This window comes from Zingiber officinale, chromosome 6A, assembly GCF_018446385.1.
Source record: "Zingiber officinale cultivar Zhangliang chromosome 6A, Zo_v1.1, whole genome shotgun sequence".
Classification (NCBI taxonomy): Eukaryota; Viridiplantae; Streptophyta; class Magnoliopsida; order Zingiberales; family Zingiberaceae; genus Zingiber; species Zingiber officinale.
Window position 1 is genome coordinate 110,373,747 of NC_055997.1, and position 23,839 is coordinate 110,397,585.

The following is a 23,839-nucleotide window of genomic DNA, read 5'->3' on the forward strand; positions in this document are numbered from 1 at the left end:
GCTGGCCTCCAAGAGAGAAAACAAAAGAGAAAGAAGAGGACCGACCACCAAGGGAATAGAAGAGAGGAATTTCGGCCACAATAGAGACAATGCAAGACTTAGGTTGTTCTCAATGAGGCACCCTCTCCCTCTCTTTTATAATCCTTGGTGAATCCAAAAAAGGAAAGTTTTAAAATAAAAAATTAAAACTTCCTTTTATTCCTTTACATGGTCAGCCACATTATGTCCAAACAAGGAAAGATTTTAAACAAAAATTAAAATCTCTCTTTTAAAATCTCTTTTGTGGATAGCTATAAAAGGCATGTTTTATAAAATTAAAATCTTCTCTTTTAAAGCCTTTTATGGATGTCTATAAAAGAAAAGATTTAAAATAAAACTCCTTTTATATCATGGTTACAAAAAGGAAAGTTTAAAATTAAAATATTTCTTTTAAACATTATAGATAACTACAAATAAGGAAATATTTCAAATCTCTCTTTTAATCCTTTGTAGAAAGCTATAAAAGGAAAGATTTTAAAAATTAAAACTCTCTTTTAAAATCATGTGGAAAGCATCATAAAAGGAAAGTTTTTAACAAAATAAAAAATCCCTTTTATTTCCTTTTATGACCGATCTAAAAAAGGAAAGTTTTATAATTAAAATCATCCTTTTAAATCCTTTTAATGGATCTATATAAAATGAAAGATTTTACAAAAAATAAAACTTCCTTTTCTATGTGTGGATGGTCAGCCCCTTGCTTGGGCACCAAGCAAGGCTTAGTCGGCCCTAGCTTGGGCTCCAAGCTTGGCTTGGTCGGCCCCTTGCTTGGGCTCCAAGCAAGGATGTGGCCGACCCTTAAGCTTGGTTAAGAAGCTGGGCTTTGGGTAGATATAAGGCTTTATAAATAAGTGGCTACAACAGGGACCGAGAGGAGGAATTGGTTTTGGTCTCCCGATGAGTTTGAGCTTCCTGTATTCACCCCGAACACCCAACTCAAGTTCATCAATAATAACTCATACCACTAAAGAGTTATTATTGCACTAATGCACTAATCCCATATTACAATATGGGTTCCTTCTTATCATGAGTGCACCAATCTCTCTGTTTTTAAGATATCGAATGTTCATTAATTAAATGAGTTACGGACAACTCACTTAATTAATATCTAGCTCCAAGAGTAGTACCACTCAACCTTATTGTCATGTCGGACTAAGTCCACCTGCAGGGTTTACATGACAATCCTTATGAGCTCCTCAAGGGGACATCACCAACCTAGATCACTAGGACACAGTTTTATTATATAATCAACAACACACCATATAAATAATATCATTTCCCAACTTATCGGACCTATTGATTTAATGAACTGAATCGCACCCTTTGATAAATTAAAGAAATAAATATTAAATATACGTGCTTGTTATTATATCATGATTAAGAGTATGCATTTCCATAATAACAAAGGTTTTGTTCTTTTATGTAGTCAGTATAAAAGAAACTACCTCAAATTGTCCTGCTCAATACACTCATAGTGTACTAGTGTAATTTTATAGTCAAGATAAACTAATACCAAATTACACTACAACTATTCCAATGGTTTGTCTCATTCCATCTTGGTTGTGAGCAACTATTTATAATTTATAAGGAACTGATAACATGATCTTCTGTGTGACACCACACACAATGTTATCTTCAATATAAATTAAATGAGCAACTACATTTAGTATATAAATGTAGACATTTGACCAATGTGATTCTTATTTCAAAATAAATGTTTATACAAAAAGCTAGACTTTTAGTATATATTCTAACAAAATTAAACTAGGTCCCTTCCTAACTAGTCCTAATTACCCTGCCGGGTAGGTTAGTTTCGGTTACCCTATCGAGTAGATTATTTTTGGAGGTGCCAGCTATTCTGGAGTCTCCCCCTGAATTATTGGCCTTTATTTTTTAGTTTTAATTCTTGGTTTATGTCTGCTCTTTTTATAATTATAATTGACTTGATGATATTCTAAATTTTGGTAGGTTTTAAAATATTTAGTTTTTGAATTTGTTGGTCTAGGTTTGTATTTTGGTTTTTGATTTGATTTATTTGACTTTACATAATATATTTTTTCTTTGGGTATGTAGTATTGATTGAGTCCTACTTGCGTGGTTAAGCATGTTTTCGGAACCCAAGCTTTACTTGATTGTTTGTGTTGGGTTATTAACGATTTAAATGTTTTATTTGAACTTGACTTGTAGTTAAGTCCGGTTTTATTGTAAATTACTTTTTGATTATTTAAAATTATATCTAAATTCTTAGATCTTGTTGTAAATTTTTCTAAGAGGTCTTTTAATTTATTAATTTCTATTTTTAGTGATGTATTTTCCTCATCAAGTGTTAGATCTTGAGTTAGATTTGAATTTGTGATTTGCTCCTTGAGATTTTGATTCTCTTCAAGGAGCAATTTGTTTTCTTTTTCTAATGTAATTAATTTACTATTTAAACATGCGATAATTTTAAAAAACTTTCTATTCAAATTAAAGTTTACCTCTTCGGGACCTTCAGAAATGAGTACGGACTCGTGGCTCGATTCGGGTTCGGACCCGTCTTCCGATTCTTCATCCGATTCTTCTTTGAGAGCCATCAGTGCGAGGTGACTCTAGTGCTTCTGATCTTCAATGTCTGATTCTTCTGATGAGGAGTCGTCCTAGGTGGCTTTGAGAGTTTTCTTTTTGGATGTCTTCGTCTTGTCGCTCTTCAACCTCGAGCATTCGTTCTTGTAGTGGCCCTTCTTGTTGCATCCGAAACAGGTCACATTCCTCGATTTGTTTGGGGAGTTGATCTTTTGCAGGTCCTTCTTGCTGAAGTTCTTCTTCCTCCTGATGAGCATCTTCCTTACCAGGTACTCTTCGTCTTCGGATCCTGGTCAAACTCATCTTCAATCTCAGGCTTGGTCTTTGTTCTTTCCTTGGATGAACCTGCAAACAAGGCTACACCTTTCTCGGTCCCGACGTTAGTTTGCTCGTGCAATTCTAATTCGCAAAATAGTTCATCTAATTTTAATTTAGATAAATTTTTTGAAATCTTGTAGGCATCCACAATGGATGCCCACAAGGTGTTACATGGAAAGGCATTTAACGCATACCTTATCAGATCGCGGTTCTCCATTTGATGGCCTATCGTGTGGAGTCCATTAGGATGTCCTTGATCCTCGCGTGAAGCTGACTCACCGTTTCTCCTTCCTATATTTTAATATTAAATAACTTATTTAAGAGGAGGTCGCATTTTGTTACCTTAGCGTCGCTAGTTCTTTTGTGTAGCTCGATCAATTTGTCCCATAGCTCTTTCGCATTTTGATGCGGTCCTACCCGGTTCAACTCTTCCTTTGTCAGTCTGCATTGTAGGGTGTTGAGGGCTTTGAAGTCCATTGATAACTTTTTCTTCATGTCCGGAGTCCACTGTTCCGGGTCGAGTAGAATTCCGGAGTTGTCGACTGGCACCTTGTAACCTCTGGTGGCGCTGAACCATTGGTCGAAGTCTGTCTTTAGGTAGACTTCCATCCGCTTCTTCCAATACGGAAAATCATCCCCATTGAATAGGGGAGGGCGTACTGTGCTAAAACCTTCAATTTGAGACATTTTTTAACCTGCACACAAGTAAAGAAATAGACAAGGGAGATCCCAAGACTTGGTCTTGGATTAGTAGTGCGGGAAGAAATAAAAATAATATAAAAGCTGAATTGGTGTTGCACCAATTCAGATAACTTGCAACGAAAAATATTTCCAAAAAGGTAACAATACCAGTTTGGAATATAACGAAAAAACAAAAAATCGAACAAAATGAAAAAGGTTTCACCCCCTTGTCCGATTGGTGGTTGCACCAAATCAGAGCGGTACCTGCTCTGATACCACTTGTTGGATCGAAGATTCGCTAGAGGGAGGGTGAATAGTGATAAAAAAAACGTAGAGCGCACAGCGAAAAAGTAAAGGCAAAAGAATAAAGCAACGCTAACATGAGTCATTTTTTACTTGGTTCGGAGCCTTTATCGACTCTTACTCCAAGGCCCGCACTCGTTGAGTACTTTCGTTGGATAATCCACTAGAAATTCGAATATTTGATTACAAAAAGTTAGGTACAGAAATGCTAAAAATAAAATACTGACAATAGACAATAAGACAGAAAAACAGAGCTTTGTCGGAGAGCCTTCGTGTAACGACCTAATTTTCCCTATTTTGAGTTCTAAATATCCTTAAAAATATTTGGAAATGCTTTTAAAATATTCTAGAGATTTTTAGGAATTTTTAGAGTATTTTTATGTAATTTTTGGAGTTCGTTTGGTATTTTTTTTACCCAGAGGAAGAAGTTTTAAAAAATAAAAGAAAAGAAAAATAAGTTTGTAGAAGCTGGGGTTCGAACCCAGCTCCTCGACCCAAGCAGAACCCAGCCCAACCAACCGGTCTGTAGTTGTTTTGTTAATTATATATGGAATAAAATATATATAAGGTAGAAGTTAGTAATAGAGTATACTCGGAAAAAAAAGGGATTGCAATGAGTTTTGAACCTGCGATCTGTGACCCAAGCAAAACCAGCCCAACCGGCTGAGCTACGCGGGTTTTGTTAATCAAGTATGGAGAGAAATAAATTTAAGCTATAGTTGGAACGTTTAAAATAAATTGGAATAAAAGTGCGCGGCGGAGGAATCGAAGCCCAAACCTTTGATTTGGTTAAAAGGCTAGCTGACCAACTGGGCTGTGCGTGATTTGTTAACCAAATATGTAGCGAGATGTATTTAAGTTATAGTAAAGGGCAGAAATAAAACCTAGGTTATAAAAGGATAAGTTAAGAAGGATTAGGGGATATTTTCTCCCGAAACCCTTTCTTCTCCTCTGCTTCTCGCATGCGACGGCACCATTTCTGCCGAACGAAGAAATACGAAGCTCTAGCTTCATCTCCGGCGGCCGACGAAGGTCTTCTTCCGGCGAACCTTGCGGATCCGAGCTCCTCTCGTCGAAGAGAATGTGTGAGCACGAAGGAGAAGCCGAAGTCCTCATCTCCGTGAAGCCCTAGCTGCCTCCTTCCGGTTGTAAGTCCTAAAAGCAAATGTGAGTTGCTACTCACCTGCAGTAGGATAGCTCCGAGATTTGTTTCCCTTGTTTCGGTTTTTCTTTGCTGTGCCACGGTTCCGAGAGGAATCTGCTTATGCTGGTTTCGAATTTTGGTTGATGTTAGGGACCGTAGAACATATTCATAACGTTACTTGTTTTGTGTCAATCTGATGAAGCATGATTAGAGATTTCGGGTTGTATGGTGTTAGTTGCTGCCATGACTATTAATTCTGAATATTCTAGGGTGAATATGAAATCACCTCATTGTTGAGTAAGCTGGGTTTGTAATCTTGCTGTGCCAACCAGTTAGGTGTTAGGAAAGATGGGCATAAACAATTCCTTAAGCTTGCCGTTTGGATTTGGGTTCGTGCCATGCAATGGGTGCAGAATTAGATGTGTCTATTACCTTAGCAAATACAGATTTTTATGAGAACAACAAACAGTTCCTTGGGAGCTTAGAACAATGCATTCCTTTTAAGTGCAGTTTTTAGTTGTTCCATTGAATGTAGAATTCTACATTATAGCTTAGTTTTTCCCTTGCTTTGAGATGCACATGAATAGTTTAGAATCCGTATACTACTCAAGTTTGAGTATACTATACTGCTCGTGCAATCTTAATATCAACTATTCAATTATAAGTATACTGCTCGTGTATCTTCCCTTGCTGTCAACTGTTCACTTATACAGATTTTGATAAGTATATGCACGAGCAGATTTCATAAATTGAGCAGTATTTTATTTCTTTAGAATTTGTTTTATGTCAAGTTTAGTTTTAGTTTAACATGAACAGCCTTGTTTTTATGATTTGGAGTTAGCTTGTTGTGCTATTTTTCTAGCATTTTAGTATTTGGTTGCTTGGCATTTCAGTTGCTTAGTTCCTTAGCATTTCAATCTGAAATTCAAAATTTCACGGCTTTGTTTTTAAGCATGAAAGTTTCATAAGTAAGCTTGAGTAACTTCTTATCCAAGAACAGCCTTATAGTTAGTGTTTCGGATATGGTTTCTGTGGTTTCCGGATTTTAGTTGTAGATTTGATAAGTGCAGAATTTTGTAACATTCACAGCGCAGATTTGTATTAGTCTTATATGCAGATTTTCTAGTTTTCATTTGCTATTATTGAGCATGTGCAGTTTTTAATTGCTATGAGTTGAGCATGATCAGTTTTCTTTATTACTAGATACACATGAGCAGTTTCTTTAGTTTTTATTTGCTATTTTAATAAGCATGAACAACCATGTATTCTAGTGGGAAAATAAGAGTTTTATCAAATTCTTTTAGAAGCATTAACAAGTAAAAAGAAAGAAAAAGAAAAGAAAGAAAAGGCCAAGGCCTGAAGGCCTTAAGTAAATCCCAAAGTCAAGATTTTAGGGATTTTAGCACACAAGGTGCTTATTAATATGCCAAGGCATTTAAAGAAGAAGTAAATAAGATAATAAGTATTTTACTTTTAAAGGGCATGTACCGGACACAAGGTCCAAGGGATGGGCTCCAAGTTGCCCCTAGGCACAAGGCCTAGAAGTATCTTAGTAGTTTCGGGATTAGCTACCTCAATTCTTATTAAGAATGCGCGCAAAGTGGTACAATGCCGGGCCCAGGAGAAGTTGATTATTATTTTCAAGTATTAAAGTATAAGTTTTAAACAAGTGAAATAAAAGAATAAGATTAGAGTAAAAGAAGTAAGTTTCACTTTGTTTTAAAGATCAGCAAGTTTAGCTTCCTTTTATGCTAGCAGCTTTTACATGTTTAGTTTCTTACATGTTATTTATTTGCTAGTTGATGAGCATGTTTTGCTTTATATGTTAGCATTCCAGTTAGTTTGTTTTCTTTATTAGTTTATGAGCATGAGTAGTTATACATGTTATCTTTTCTGTTAGTTGATTTCTTTGCTATTTATGAGCATGAGTAGCTTTACATATTAGCATTCAGTTTTAGCATGTTTTTACTTGTATACATGCATATCGAGTTTTTGTGAGTTAGATAGCGCTCACTAAGCTTTATGCTTATAGACTGCACTTTCTCCTACTGCAGATAAAGAAAAAGGAAAGCTAATATGAAGGAAGGCGACAAGGAGATGCAAGAGGGGTGTGTGATGTCTGCACTATGGAAGTCCTAGGGATCCTTGCGAATAAAATAAATTATGATTTGTTCTTTGAGTTAATTAAGTCTTTATGTGTTAAGGAAATTTGATAACTGTTTATAAGGACACTTGATACTGTGTTTGCTATTCAGTTGTGAGTATGGATTAGTTTTCCTTTATTGTTGCTGAGTTAGAATTTTTATACTGCGTGGTCGATTGTTATGTGTTCCAGCCGCTTGTGGCTGAGTATATATACTGCATGTATTGTTGAATATGGTCATCGGTACAAGGGAGACTCTGCCGAAATTTTTCAGTAGGGTTTCCATGTGGTTTTTAATCACACCGGTTAAGTAGAGTTAGTAGTTAAGTAACGGTCATCCTTAGAGAGTAGTAGTAGTAAGAAGGGTGGTCGTTACACTTCGCAACGTCACAGAAGCACAGAAGAGCGTGAGTTGTTTCGTTGTTTTTTAGCTCCAACATTTACCCTCCTTATATAGGAGGTTCGGGGCACCTGGATCCTTTCGGGCGCCTTGAATATGACGTAGCCGAGACAACCAGGACGCTCCATGTGGCGAAGTGACGTTGTGGATAAAACTTGCATTCCGGGCGCCTGGATTCCATTTTCCAGCAACTTCATTTCCCTACAAGAAAATGTTAGTTCGAAGCATAAATGAAAAATATCCTGCAAAACAGAGTGTTAGCACAGTTTATGATCAAAATAAGATAGTAATTAGATTCCGTCTCCTCGAGACCTGAATTTAGTCACGATCTCGACTTAGATATCCGAAATGGATCTAAGTCGGATCGACGCCTAATGTTCCCTTCCCGGGAACGCGTCTTCACAGTCACTCCCCTCCAATGACTTACCTCCACTTACCTGCCAGACGTCTGGTCAGCCCTTCGACCCATCTGGGCTTTGTGCCAGCTATCCGGTCAGCCCGTCGACCTAGCTGGACTTCGTGCTAAACGTCCAGTCAGCCCATTGACCCATTTGGACTTTGTGCCAGCTATCCGGTCGGCCCATCGACCTAGCTGGGCTTCGTGCCAAACATCAGGTCAGCTCGTCGACCTGTCTGGGCTTCTCTTGCTCACTCGGTCAGAGTGTTAGATAACAATGAGACTAACTTAACATATTTTGTCATTCATCAAAACTTGAGTTAGACCGTTAGTTGTAACTGCACCAACAGTATGACCACCACATCCCGTTCTGCTGCCTCAGCGGTGCGTTCTTCCGAGCGGGGAGGCACTTCCTCTATGGCAGCTCCCGAGACAATGGAAGTCATTTCTTCCTATCGGACCCCTTCATTGGCCGATCTGCCGCTGAACCTGATTGCTGCCCAGCCGATCGCGTCTCTCCCTCCAACTCGGCAGAGGATCCTGCGATCCGACATTCTTTCGGCCCCAACCTCCCAAGCTTCCGGCCATGCGGCTTCTTCACAGTCAGCGCCAACCAGTCGACGCTCCATAACGGCGATCCTCCGCCTGCTGACAGAAGATCTCCTTGATCCGAGCGGGCAGCCGTCCTCTCCCGAATATCAAATCTTCATCTGCGGATAGCTCGCTCGTATTTGGGAGGAGGCTAGAGCGCGAGCGGGGATGATGCCTCCGGGGGCGCTCGCCAATAGTCATCTGGAGATGTCCATCGAAGTATGTATTTAAATTTTAGAAATTAATTTACCAATTACCTTCGATTGGCGCTTACACCCATCTGGTCGCTTGCAATACTGGGTGGAGAACGTGGCGATGTGCAATCGCCTGACATTTGTGGAGGATGAGCTGAAGAAGCTCAAGATTTCTGGGGGGGTCTCTTCCTCCCAAGGGCCATCCATCGCCCAATTGCAAGCCGCTATGGAGAATGCCAATAAACTTCTGGAAGGTGAGTGGAAGAAGTTTGTCAATCAGGCCATCATGCTGGGTCGGCTCGAGACTCAAGTGAAAACCTATGACAAGAAGATTGAGCAGACTGTCAACAGGAAGAACCGAGCCATAACTGACCTGGAGTTGAAGAACCAGGAGGCTCGGAAGTTAGACGCGAAGCTCAAGGAGGCGGAGAACTTGCTAGTCGCCGAATGGGACAGCCATTCAGCTAGGGAGGCTGATCTTCAAGGGCAAGTAAGGACCCTTGAAGGTGCTCTGGAGTCCTCCCGCGCTGCCCTAAAGACTTACCAAGACGCCGAACCAAACCGCTTTGAGACCATGAAGCAAGAATACATCCGCTCGGAGAAATTTACTGACAAAGTTGTTAATCGAGTCATCCGGAGTTTTGAACTGGCCATAACTGGGATGTTCAACTAGTTGCAGGCGAACGGGCATATCTCCAGCTCTCTCACTGACGGCGTCATCGACCGGGCTCAACTGAACGACTCGATGTCGGACAAAGTCTTCGACTATCTCGAGTGAGGAGGGATCTTGTAACCTTTGAATGTTTGACTGCCGCTCGACAGCTTTTGGTTTGTTATCAATGAAGTCATTTTACAGTTCTTCCTCACATTTTGCTTGTCTATCACAAAGGTTTTGACTATATAGCCCCGAACGGGCGTCATGCTCGTATTTCAATCATTAATAAATTCACCAAGGTCATACCTCTGGGTTTTGAGGTTGTCGATCGACCCCGATATTTATAGCTACCGCTCGACTCTGGAGTTTATAGTCGCCGCTCAACTCTGGGGTTTATAGTGTTGGGCCCCGTGGTTATTTTTATATGATCAACCAAAGTTAGTTAGGTCCTGTGTGTTTTTGATCTCTGTGTCTAAGTGTGCAGGAGCTTAGGAGCGCAGGAAGTCGAGCGGAAGACGCAGCTAGCGAGAAGAACGACACGGGAAGGGAGCCAACGGGCTCGGTGCGTCCAAAGGACGAGAGAGCTACGGTAGAGTACACCGGTGGGCGAGAAAAACGTGCGTGACGTTTAAGGGACGTAAAGCCGGGACGGAAGACTGCTTGAGGAAAAGGCTAGGAATTGGGTTCGGGTGAGCCCTATTCCGGTTAGCCGCAATCACCCAAAAGATCGGAGCATCGGAAGTTAAAATAAAGGAGAAAGGATGCTGGAAATGTAGCTCAAGGCGCCTTCATCAGGTATTGGAGGCGCCTCCACATTGGAGGCGCCTCAATCAGCATTGGAGGCACCTCAATCAGCATTGGAGGCGCCTCCACACCGGAGGTGTCTTCAATCTTGTTTGAGGCGCCTCAGCCCAGGTCAATTCGACCGTTTGAGCGTGGATAGAGTTTTATCCGCTTGACTTGGTTGGAAGCGCCTTGGACCTTCGAGATAGGATTTTCAGGAGTTATTTAAAGGCCCTTGGAGTTAGGAAATAATCATTCATTCAAGCAATTAATTCCTAGCAACTTGTGAGCTCTTTTAAGTGTGTAAAAAGGCTTCTCCGCCTACAGTGAAGGAGACATTCTAGTGGAGTTGTTCAACCGCCTTGGATTAACAATTGTCTTGGCTGTAACCAAGTTAATTCTGGTCTCCTTGTTATTTCTGCTTATTTTATTTGCTTAGTGTTGCATTTTTTAGTTGAAAGTCTTGAGGAGGGTATACTTTGATTTTTCAAGAAATTCACCCTCCTCTTATCGGTCCCGCTGCACCAACAAGTGGTATCAGAGCCCGACCGCATCAGAAGGACTAACCGCCAACTGAAGCACAAAGATCAGGACGATGGCCGGAGCGAACATTCATCCCCCGAAGTTCGACGGAGACTTCGCTACGTGGAAACGCAAAATGGAGGTATTTTTTAAGACCGAAATCGATATTCTTTTAATAATGAAATATGGATATACAGCATCAAAAGGCAAAGAAGAATGCAACTGGATGAAGAAGGAGCAGGTCGATTGCATGGCCAACGGAAAGGCGGAATTTCACCTGCTCAGTGTTCTGCCGCCCCAGGAGGTAAGTCGGATCGGAAGCTACGACTCCGCCAAAAACCTCTGGAATAAATTCCTGGAGCTCCACGAGAGCACCTCAGAAGCGAAGCTAGCAAGGTGCGACGTCCTCCGGACACAACTAACAAATCTCCGGATGAACAACGACGAGAAGGTTGCGTAACTCCAAGCGAGGAGCAAGGAGCTGATAACGCAACTGACAAATCTCGGTGAAACGGTAACAAACCGAGATTCCATCCGGTATGCACTAAACGCCTTCCCAAGGACTCCAGAGTGGGCGTCCTTAATAGATGCTTACTACATCTCTAAGGACTTTGAGGTAAGTAGTTTAGAAAGCTTATTTTCTACCTTCGAACTTCACGAGTCTCGACTTGTAGAGCCTAAACAAGTAGAAAAGTCAAACCTCAACATTGCCCTACAAGCTGAAAAGGACGATCCCAACTCCGAAGCGTCAATCAATGAAACCGAAGCGACACTACTGGTAAGACGTTTCAATAAATTTCTTAAAACTAATAAATTTAAATCATAGTCGAGGAAGCATCAGCGCAACAAAAGGACAGTCCGGTACTACAACTGCAATGAGGAAGGGCACATCAAGGATGACTACCCCAAATTAAAGAAAAAGGACAACGAAAAGTCTCGAAGATCGACGTCCTCGAAGCACAAGAGCCTGAAAGCTACATGAGATGAATCATCATCCTCAGAATTTGAAGACGAAGCCTTCTCGGGGCTAGTACTCATGGCCAACCATCTGCCAGAAGAAGAATCAAGCTCAGAAATGAGCATAGATGAAGGGGGAGGAACATCAGAAGAGGAAAGCTATGATGAAGGGGGAGCACCACAAAGTAAGGTAAGTAAGGTACATGCTCTGAACCCTAAATAGTCATTTCAATTTATTAAAGCTCTTTCTAAAGACTTAGCTGAATCAGAAAAAGAAATTGCTAACTTAAATAAAATGTTAGATAATTTGAGATTTGAAAATGATAAATTGAAACTCCAAATTGAAAAGTTAAAATCTGATACATGTTCAAATACTAATGTTTTTCAAAAACAAAAATCAAGGTTTATGGAAAATTAAATTGGTATATAAGAAAGCATCAGGGTCAACTTAGAAGGATACCTAAAGACTATATACCCCCTAAGTTTTTAACTAACCCTGTAGCAAGGAATCTATACTGGGTTCCAAAATCTTTACTGGATTAAAATCTCTTTAAGATTAAGGCTTTCAGAAGAAAATTAAACATTAAAATTTCTTTATGAGGCTTTGACTAAGGAAGTGGTTGTTGCTCCAATAACCAAGAAGGTCTAGTGCCTCACCACAACCTGGAAGCCAAAATATTGAAAATAAAATATTTAATTAACTTTTTGATAAAAGTATTAATATAGATAATATTTTGAAAAGTTTTTAAATATTCTTTTGGAAATTCTTCAAAAAAAAAACATCTCTTTCTAGAAAAATGTCTCTTAGAAAATTCTCAATAAGAATTTTTTTTCTAAAATTATCTTAACTAAATTTTTCTGAAAAAAGATTTGTTATTACTTGACAAATGTTTTTAATTTTTTTACTTAAATATTTTAGTCTGATCTTGTACTTAGAAAACTTGAATTTTTCTCTTACTTAGAAAATTTTTTACTTTGTTCCCCACTCTTTTTTGCTGTGATTAAAGGGGGAGATAGTTAAGTACAAGTTTAAGTTTAGAGGGAGTTAGGATAAGCAAATTCTATTATTGTAATTTTTGTACTTAAAATGTTAGTTTAATAATTTTCTTAAATTACTATTTCGTTGATTTTGTTGGTGCAAGTTGCACCAGAATCAAACCTGAGTTTTGATGTTGTCAAAGGTTCAAGTTAAGTCTTGTTGTGATCTAACAAGTTGGCTGAGTGTACAGGATGTTTACTCAACCGGGAAAGACCTAGTTGGAGGCTAGACAGGAGAAATCTTAGCAGATCGTGAAACCCAGGTGCAAGTCCAAGTGGGTCGAGGGGACTTGATGCTTGGCGGTATGATCGAGAGGTCTAGAGGACAGAAGATCAAGAGAAAAGTCCTAGGGAGCCGATCAAGGCTGAGTGAAAAGTCCAAACTAGATCTGAAGGATCAAAGTTTGGCAGGTAGGTTGAGGTAAACAAACTGGAGGAGCGACAGTGAGGTCGGGTTCCCAAAGGGAACAACCTTAGGTCGTTGATCGAACTGAAGAAACCAGGGCGGTTTCCAAGTTGAGATCAAGACAGTTTTACTATCTTTCATATTACTCATGCATTTTTATATTACTGTGCTAATCTCAGTTTTGCAGGGTGTTTTGCTTAACACTGTTTTGCAGGTTCTGCTCGATCGGTCGACTGAACCACCTGATCGATCGACCGAACCAGGCAAGTTCAGTTCAGTATACAGATCGAACCAAAACAGAGTCCGAGCCCGATCAAAGCTTGATCGGTCGACCGAATAGTAAGATCGGTCGACCGAACCATGGTGACTCAGCACAGAACAGATCATCAGCATCGATTAGCAGAAAAAGGAAAATGGCTGATCGGTCGACCGAACCAGAGGATCGGTCGACCGATCCAATCAACATTAAATCTACAATAAATGTTGATCTCGACAATTCAAGTCGAATAGGGAAGGAAGCTGATCGGTCGACCAAAAAATGGGTTCGGTCAACCGAACCATTAAAGGTCAATTAATGCAGAAATTCGAGCCAGCGTCAGACTCCAGCCAGGTAAAGGGGGCCGCGGGCCTTCGAGTTTTAGTGCTTTGGCCATCGGTGCAGTCAAGGACCGCGGGCCTTCGAGTAGGAGTCGAGCTAGGCTCCGAACAAAGTAAACAATCTGTCTCCCTTTTACTTTTCACTGTGCACGACTTTGATTTAAAAGATAAAGAAAAGTTTTAAAAATATGTGATATTCACCCCCCCCCTCTATCACACTATTCGATCTATCAATTAGTATCAGAGCCTCGTTAGCTCGGAATCTCTTAACCAGTTTTCAAAGCATTTTAAAAATCTTTCTTTTTCTTTTCTTTTGGAACATTTTTTTATTCTTTATTCTTCAAGCACTACTAATCCCAAGATGAAAGTCTTGGAAATATTTTGTCTTTTAATTTTTTTTCTTACAAGGATGTCGAACTCATATCAAGAAGGTTGCAGTACCATACGACCTCCACTGTTCAAAGGAGAGAATTTCAGTTATTGGAATAATAGAATGGAGTGCTATTTGAAGTCCGACATCGAGCTCTGGTTCACAATCCTGAAAGGCTACACTCCCCCGACGAAAGATGGAACGCCTCTTGAACCTGAAGATTGGACTCCTCCAATGATCAAGAAGGCGCAACTGAACTACAAGGCGATCAACACCATTTAGTGCGGGCTTACAATGGAGGAATTGAATCGACTTGGTCCCTATGACAACGCCCAAGAATTGTGGGATTCTCTAGTCAAACTACATGAAGGAACCGACGACTCGAATGTAAATAAATGGGACCTACTTTTAAATAATTTATTTAATATAAAAATGTTTTCCGGAGAGACGACCTCGCAACTACACGCTTGACTGAAGGACATACTTAACAGCCTCCACCTGATCGGACACAACTTGGAAAACCGCAACACAATAAGGTACGCTTTGAATGCTTTTCCGAGGAATGCTTTGTGGGCATCAATTGTAGATGCATACAAAGTTTCCAAAGATCTTTCAATTCTTAAGTTAGATGAGTTATTTTGTGAATTGGAATTACACGAACAGTCTAACATAAGCCATGTCGAGAAAGGTGTAGCATTGTATGCAGATTCAAGCAAGGAGACAAAAACAAGATCCAAGATCGAGTCTGAAAGCGAGTCAAACTCTGACTCAATGAACGAAGAAGAATTAGTCAACATGGTCCGAAGATTGTTGACTCAGAAGAAATTTAGAAGAAGCACCAAGAAGACACCACTCAACCAAAACCAGAACAAATCAGAAATGATTTGTTACGGATGCAACAAGAAGGGGCACTTCAAAAATGAATGCCCAAATCGGAAGGAAGAAAGACCCAAATCGACAAGACGAAAGAAGACTCTTCAAGCGACATGGGACGAGACTTCTTCCGACGAATCTGACGCGGAGTAAACGAAGCACTCGAGCTATCTTGCATTAATGGCAAGAAACGAAGATTCTGACTCTAAGACTGATGACGAGTACGAGTCCGAGATCGACATCGAGTCTGACAAAAGCTATGGATCGGAAGATCCAAATATGGTAACGATTTATTCCAAGTCTAATTTACTTAAAGTAGTTAAATGTTTGTTTAGAAAATTATCAAAATCTGAAAAACAAAATAATTTGTTACTTAAGGAAATAGACCATCTTAAGCAACAAATTAACTTGAGTGATTCGACTAACCAAGTTCAAGTCGGAACCTCAACTCAAGATGAAAAACTTGAGGAAGAGAATTCCGATTTGAAGGGTCAAGTTGAGCGACTCAAGAAAACGTTGGAAAGGTTCGAAATGGGATCCAAGTGTCTAAATATGGTACTTGGGTCGCAACGAGTCGTGTACAACAAATCAGGACTCGGTTACAAACCCAAACAAACAAACAAATCATATTTATCTCTAATCAGCCAAAATGTTAGAAGTCAAGTCCAAGCATGGGTCCAAACAAAACATTTAACCAAATCAATTAAACCAAACCTTTACTTGGTCCCTAAGAGTCAAATCCATTACTTAGATAAACCTTATCTAAGCTATGACTCAGGGGGAGCAAGTAGAAAAATAATATAACCAACTTGATTAACCAAACTTAACACTTAGGATTAGGTTTATTTTCTGCTTAGAATGGTTAGATGAAAAAGATTTACCAAACCTTACAACATAGCATCGGAATGGATTGGAATGATAGTATGTCAAGAAAACTTTGTCGAAGGCATGCCTAGGCTGAATATGGAATTCTACCTGGTGCACTAGACTTAGTGGATCTAACCGAAGCTACCCCAGTCAAACATGGGCTAGTTAAATCAAAATTTAGTATTAAGTTCTTTGAGCGGGAACAGTTTGGAAAGTCTTCAGTAAGTGGTCCACTGTTGATACACAAGAAGGTCATATGCCTCGTCACTGAACTGAAAGCTTATCCTTAGTACGCCTGCTTGATTAACCCAAAACTAAGTTTGAATCTAACATGGGTTCAATAATCTTTTTCAAAACTTTTTAAACTTAATTTAAAAAAAACTTTTTAAAACTTAATTACTTTTAAACTTATTTAAAAAATTATTTTAAAACATAATTATTTATTTAAAAAATTATTTTAAAACTTAATTATTTTAAAACTTATTTAAATATTAAAAACTTAACTTAAAATTATTTTCAAACTTAATTAAAAAAAACTTAACTTAAAATTATTAAATTAATATTAAAAACTTAACTTAAAATTATTTTCAAACTTAATTAAAAAAACTTAACTTAAAATTATATTAAAAACATAATTTAAAAAACTTATTTTAAAACCTAATTAAAATTATTAAAAACTAAATTAAAAATTATTAAAACTTAATTAAAAATTATTAAAAACCATTTTAAAACTAAATTAAAACTTAATTACTTTTAAACATAATTAAAATTATTTTAAAACTTAAAAAAAAAAATTGGGTTCCGTCGACCGAAAAAATTATCGGTTGACCGAACCAATGTTGAATAGGTCAATGATACTTAAATTGTTTTCAATTGTTATCAATTAATCAGTCGACCGAACCGTTTAAGCGGTCGACCGAACAAATAAATTCTCATCCGTTCAACTGCTCTCCACCTACCCTGTATCTGTGCCAAAGTTAATATATCGGTCGACCGAACCGGTTTATCAGTCGACCGAAAGTTTGCTCACTGGTCAAAAGGACGAGGAATTTATGGGATTGGTCGACCGATCGACCTCTTTAAATACAGGTTTCAGGAAGCCGAAAGCCTCATCCCCCAAATCTCCTTTTTTTCTTTGCTTTCCTCCTTGCATTAGAAGTTCTTCTCGTCGGTGTCAGTTTGTCTAACAGCCCGACAATGCCTCATGAAAAAAGTAGAGCTATTGTGCAACGAGAGGCTAGCTCTCTTAATCCCAGTCAAGACCCTAGGTTTTCTTCTGAGGAGTTAAGGCAATCTTTTTCAAATAAAAAATTTAAGGTGATAGGTACTCGTTATCTAGATCTCCAATTCTACCAAACCTTTTGTCCTGAAGCCATAGAGATCAATCAACACTATCAACTAGATAGCATTATCTTTTGCAGGCATGCATACAATCCTATCCTCTGTTCCGAATTTTATCACAACTTGTGTGAACTTGATCCTCATCACTATAGGACTAGGGTCGCCACCAGAGAGATGCTATTTGATCTAGATATGTTTCTTCGGTTTTTACGGATACGACCCTCAGTTAACCGTATATTTTTCAGTGCTTCTCTTCCAAATCCACTACCTGCTCCATTTGCGCATCTTACTCTTGATCTTATGTATGCTGACTTCTTTGAGGGACCATGCCCTAAAAAGATGTCTACTGTACCCCTTAGTCCGACAGACAATGCTTTTTATAAGATGGTTGTTTCCTGCGTTCATCCTCTGGCATCTAGAGATCAGGGTGTTTTATGACCAGTTCATCTTTTTCTGATGTATGCATTACACCATAGGGAGAGTTGTTTAACTCAGGGGGAGAATTTAAAAAATAAATTGCTTGTTTATTTAATTGTTGCATATTTTTAACTTAACTTTGAACCTTGGTTGCCAAACATCAAAAAGGGGGAGATTGTTGATGCAAGTTGCACGAGAATCAAACCTGAGTTTTTATGTTGTCAAAGGTTCAAGTTAAGTCTTGGTGTGATCTAACAAGTTGACTGAGTGTGCGAGATGTTTACTCAACCGGGAAAGACCTAGTTGGAGGTTAGGCAGGAGAAATCTTAGCAGATCGTGGAACCCAGGTGCAAGTCCAAGTGGGTCGAGGGGACCTGATGCTTGGCGGTATGATCGAGAGGTCTAGAGGACCGAAAATCAAGAGAATAGTCCTGGGGAGCCGATCAAGGCTCAGTGAAAAGTCCAAACTAGATCTGGAGGATAAAAGTTTGGTAGGTAGGTTGAGGTAAATAAACTGGAGGAGCGACAGTGAGGTTGGGTTCCCAAAGGGAACAACCTTAGGTCGCTGATCCAATTGAAGAAACCGGGGAGGTTTCCAAGTTGAGATCAAGATAGTTTTACTATCTTTCATATTACTCATGCATTTTTATATTACTGTGCTAATCTCAGTTTTGCAGGGTGTTTTGCTTAACACTGTTTTACAGGTTCTGCCCGATCGGTCGACCGAACCACCTGATCGGTCGACTGAACTAGGCAAGTTTAGTTCAGTATTCAGATCGAACCAAAACAGAGTCTGAGCCCGATCAAAGCTTGATCGATCGATCGACCGAACAGTAAGATCGATCGACTGAACCATGGTGACTCAGCACAGAACAGATCATCAGCATCGATCAACAAAAAAAGGGAAAAGGATGATCGGTCGACCGAACCAGAGGATCGATCGACCGATCCAATCAACATTAAATCTGCAATAAATGTTGATCTCGGCAATTCAAGTTGAACAGGGAAGGAAGCTGATCGGTCGACCGAAAAATGGGTTCGATCGATCGAACCATTAAAGGTCAATTAATGCAGAAATTCGAGTCAGTGTCAGACTCCAGCCAGGTAAAAGGGGAGCGTGTTCAGTTGACCGAAAATGAGGTTCGGTCGATCGAACGTGGAGTACACCTATAAAAGAAGGCTCGAAGTATGTGGCCAGAGAACAACTTTCTGATCAATTCAAGTGCTCTTCTGTAAGCTGCTCACGCTACAAGTCTTCATCAAGTCTACAAGAGACTTCATCCAATAGTGTCGACCGAGCTACGACTTACTACTATTATTGTCGGTATATCTTTTCTTTTGTACTGTACTTAATTTCCTGTAAGATAGTAGGAGTGTTACTATCTTACATCTTTGTACCCATACGATCCACTTCTTTCCGAGGTTCTCGGAAAGAAGGGTTTTTGTGCTTTGTCCATCGGTGCAGTCAAGGACCGCGGGCCTTCGAGTAGGAATCGAGCTAGGCTCCGAACGAAGTAAACAATCTATCTCCCTTTTACTTTCCGCTGTGCATGACTTTGATTTAAAAGATAAAGACAAGTTTTAAAAAGACGCGATATTCACCCCCCCCTCTATCGCACTATTCGATCTATCAGATTTTACCCTAACTTGAACTTGGGTTGATGCACAACAAAAAGGGAGAGATTGTTGGACCCCGTGGTTATTTTGATGTGATCAACCAAAGTTAGTTAGGTCCTGTGTGTTTTTGATCCCTGTGTCTAAGTGTGCAGGAGCTTAGGAGCGTAGGAAGTTGAGTGGAAGACGCAGCTAGCGAGAAGGACGGCACAGGAAGGGAGCCGACAGGCTCAGTGCGTCCGAAGGATGAGAGAGCTGCGGAAGAGTACACCGGTGGGCGAGAAGAACGTGCGTGACGTTCAAGGGACGTAAAGCCGGGATAGAAGACTGCTCGAGGAGAAGGCAGGGAATTGGGTTCGGGTGAGTTTGGTGGGGGAACTTAATTTTTTTTTAGGCTTACAAATTAAACAAACCAGAGATGGAATCTATTAAATTGGTATATAAGAAAGCATTAAGGTCAACTTAGAAGAATACCTAAAGGCAAGAAGTCGAGCGGAAGACGCAGCTAGCGAGAAGGACGACACGGGAATGGAGCCAACGGGCTCGGTACATCCTAAGGACGAGAGAGCTGCGGAAGAGTGCACCGGTGGGCAAGAAGAATATGCACGACGTTCGAGGGACGTAAAGCCGGGACAGAAGACTGCTCGAGGAGAAGGTCGGAAATTGGGTTCGGGTGAGCCCTATTCCAGTTGGCTGCAATCACCCAAAAGATCGGAGCATCGGAAGTTAAAACAAAGGAGAAAGGATGCTGGTGTTGGTACAATATTCCCTAGGTCAAGGTTGACCTGGTTGACTGAGCTTGAATTGGTTCAAGCTCGAGTCTTGATGTTTGAGTTTCGATGTTTGACAATACATGAAGACGATACATGGAGATTGCAGGTGAAATTGTTCATGTGGGGAGATTGTGAAGGAGAGTCAAGTAGGTCAAGGTTGACTGGATACTTGACTGGAAAGTCCTAGTGAGTGAAGCTAGGCAGAAGGAAAGTCCTGATGAGTGAAGCCAGACAGATGAGAAGTCCTAGTGAGTGAAGCTAGACAGAAGGAAAGTCCTAGTGAGTGAAGCTAGACAGAAGGAAAGTCCTGGTGAGTGAAGCCAGGCAGATGAGAAGTCCTAGTGAGTGAAGCTAGGCAGAAGGAAAGTCCTGGTGAGTGAAGCCAAGCAGATGTGAAGTCCTAGTGAGTGAAGCTAGGCAGAAGAGAAGTCCTGGTGAGTCAAGCCAGGCAAGGGAAATCCAGGTGGATCAAGGTTGATCGGACACTTGGTGGAGATAAGTCTAAGTGGGTAAAGGATAACCGGACACTTGGCACTAGGAGAAAAGTCCAAGTGGGTCAAAGGGATTGACCGGACACTTGACGAGGGAGTCCTAGCAGGTCGAGGGTGACCGGATGCTAGACATGATGTACCAACAGGTCATGGTTGACTGGATGTTGGTTTAGGAGACTTTGAAGTTGGTTTTGGGCAAAATCCATGAGTTAGATAGATCAGCCGATCGATTGGCTCATGCCCAATCAATCGGTTGATCGATTGGGTGAGTCCTCACGACAAGCCTCCCCCCAATCAATCGGTGGATCGATTGGGAGAAGCTCGCGATCGCACAGAACAGCTCTGAATTGATCGGTCGATCGATTCAGAGCCTCCAATTGATCAGCCGATTGATTGGGAGCTGCGATTTCATGTGATAAGCCCTGGATCGATTGGTCGATCGATCCAGGTAATTCCCGAGAGCACAGAGGCGCTCTGGATCGATCAGCCGATCGATCCAAAGTCTCCCCAATCGATTGGGAGCAATCCAATCTATTGGGATTTGACTGTTGGCGCAGATAAAGACGTTGGCGAGCATTTTTCTCAGCACCTCTTCGATTCCACTCCACGAGCGACACAGGCGATTTCTCCACAACTTTCTTCTCCACTCTCACGTCAGTTCTTGAAGGATCTTGGAGGCACGTCCAAGTCAAGAGGCGAGTTACAACAAGAAGAAGAAGCTAGGGTTAGGGTTTCTTGTGTAAATCTTGTAAGCTTTTTCCTTATATTTGCTTCTCTTTATTTCTTGTTGTATTGAGAGTGTTGTAAGGCTTCTCCGCCTTCGGTAGTTACCGTAAAGGAGTGATCTCATAGTGGAGAGTGCGTGAGTGTGTGGATCCTTGGATTAGTCACCTCTTCTTGAGGTGGATACCAAGTAAATCCCTTGTGTTAGCGTTGTGTGTTTGTTTTCTTGTATTTCCGCTGCACATCATCAAAGAAACAAAACAACGAAGAGCACAAGATTGCGAAGAGCTATTCACCCCCCCCCCCCTCTGGCTACATTTTCAGTCATAACAAGTGGTATCAGAGCAAGGTCGCTCTTCACCGGAATCATCGCCGGAAGGGGCAACAAACTAGAGGGTGTAGAAGTTGGAGGAAATTCTATCAAGTAAAAGACTTCATCATCAAGCTCAACTTTAAATGGAATTCGGAGATGAATTCGGATTCGACACGAGAGTGCCTCCACCATATGTATCCACAAGTTTCGATTCTTGGAAATCAAGAATCGAAAACTTTCTTATGATGGAGATAGAGCAATGGTTTGCTCTCATGGAAGGCTTCGAGGCTCCAAGAAATTCAAAGGGCAAGGTCCTCAAAAAGAGCAAATGGAGCAAAGAGCAAATTCAAAGGAGCGAGGCAAATGATAAAGTGACCAAGCTATTGATCAATTTGTTGCCAAGCAATATTTTGGCTCAAATTGGAGAATTCGAGAATGCCAAGGAGCTATGGAGCAAAGTGGCAAAACTTCATGAAGAACCCTCCACTGTACTGAATCAAGATAAATCCAAAGAGGGCAACTCATTGGAGCGAGACCAAGAGCAAGAGGACTCCGAAGTTGAGAGATGCTCAACTTCCGAAGAAGAAGAAGTCCAAGAAGCCTCATCTTCAAAGAAATACAATGAAAAGAGCAAAGAGAGAGCATACTCTTTGTTCCATATACAAGATGAAGATGAAGAAGCCTCCATCTCTAGGATTGAGGGGGAGCGACTTTTGGTGACATCGGATCAAGAAGAAGGAGAAGTCTCCACATCCGAGTCAAGAGAAGAAGAGGATGAAGAAGCTTCCACCTCCACAAGTCAGGTCAAATATGTTGGAGGAGTATCAATGTCGAATCAAGAGGAAGTCTCTGCCTCTGGATCTAAAGGAGAAGATGTCACCCCTACATGTGAAGGTATAAATATTTTAATTAAAAATAAAAATCATATCATATGTTTGAATGTAGGGAACATGGGCACTACAAAAGTAAGTGCCCTAAATTGGCCAAGAAAAAGGGCCAAGTCAATGTCCCAAGGGGGAGAAAGCGGTCAAGGTTCAAGGAGGAAACACAACTCAAGGGGGAGCCTCCAAGGTAAAATGAAAGGTATCATTTATTAAGTCTACCCCCTTTAAATAATGGTAAAAAGCATGCTAATTCAAATTTTTATCATTTTAATGCTATTTACCATAAAAATAGGAAGCATGATGTCATTTAAGAAAAACATATGGCTCTACATGCTAAAACTACCACACCTAGGGTTAGGAAGGTAGATGAAAATCTAGGTAAGGAAACTAAGAATTTTAATTATAGGTCTAGAAATAAAAATGCTCATGGATTCATTGAAAAACCAAAAACTAAGGATTTAATGATGGAAAATCAAGTTTTGAGGTCAAGACTTGATAAATTAGATAATACCTAAAAAGGATGGAAGGTATCCTAAAAGGGCAAAATGAGAAAAACCTAGATTTAGGACATCAAAGTTCGTCTAAGGGTAATAGAGGTTTGGGATACAAACCTAAAACTAAAAAGGATGTGTCGTCTTACCATAGAGTTCCATATAGCGAACTAACCCTAGGCCTAGTAGTCAAGTCAAAAATACAAGGGAAGTTATCCCTAGAAGTATTTTTACAACAACAAACGTGACTAAGACTTCTAAGAAATCTAAGAAAGTCACTAGGAATGTCACAAGGGAAGCAATCCCTAGAGTTGACCTAGAAAAAGTGACCAAGGCTTCTAAGAAGCCTAACAAGGTCACTAAGAAGGTATCTAGGGAAGCTATCCCTAGTGAGTACCTAGAGCATCCAAGGAGCATCAATAGGTTTTGGGTTCCTAGGAGCATTTTCTCTACCCCTTAGATGAATTAGATAGTATCAACTCTAATTGAAAGGGTAGTTAACCCAATCATAATAAAGTTGACACTCTAAGAGCATTTTCAAGGTTATTGTTAACCTTTGAAAATGATAAGGATTATTGGTTTACTTTTGGAAAGAGTAAGATGTGTCATATTGTGAGAAGCTTGATTTTAAAATAAAATTGGCACATTTGGGAAAATCATAAGAACTACCAAGTTGGGATTGTGGTATGTTCTTAGGAAGTTAAAGGCAAATCTAAGCCTTATTTTTTTGTTACTCTTGAAAGAGTAAATTGTGCCAAAATTTGAGGAATATACTTAATTTAAATTGACATAAAATTTATAAAAGCAAAAGAAATGTCAAATTGGGTTGTGGCATCTTCTTGGGAAATCATGGGCAATCTAGGATTTAAGTTAAGTTAGCTAAGGTTTTAGGATACTTAGATAGATAATCTAGGTATATTTTATTTATGCTATTTTACCATGCTTTGTTTGCCCA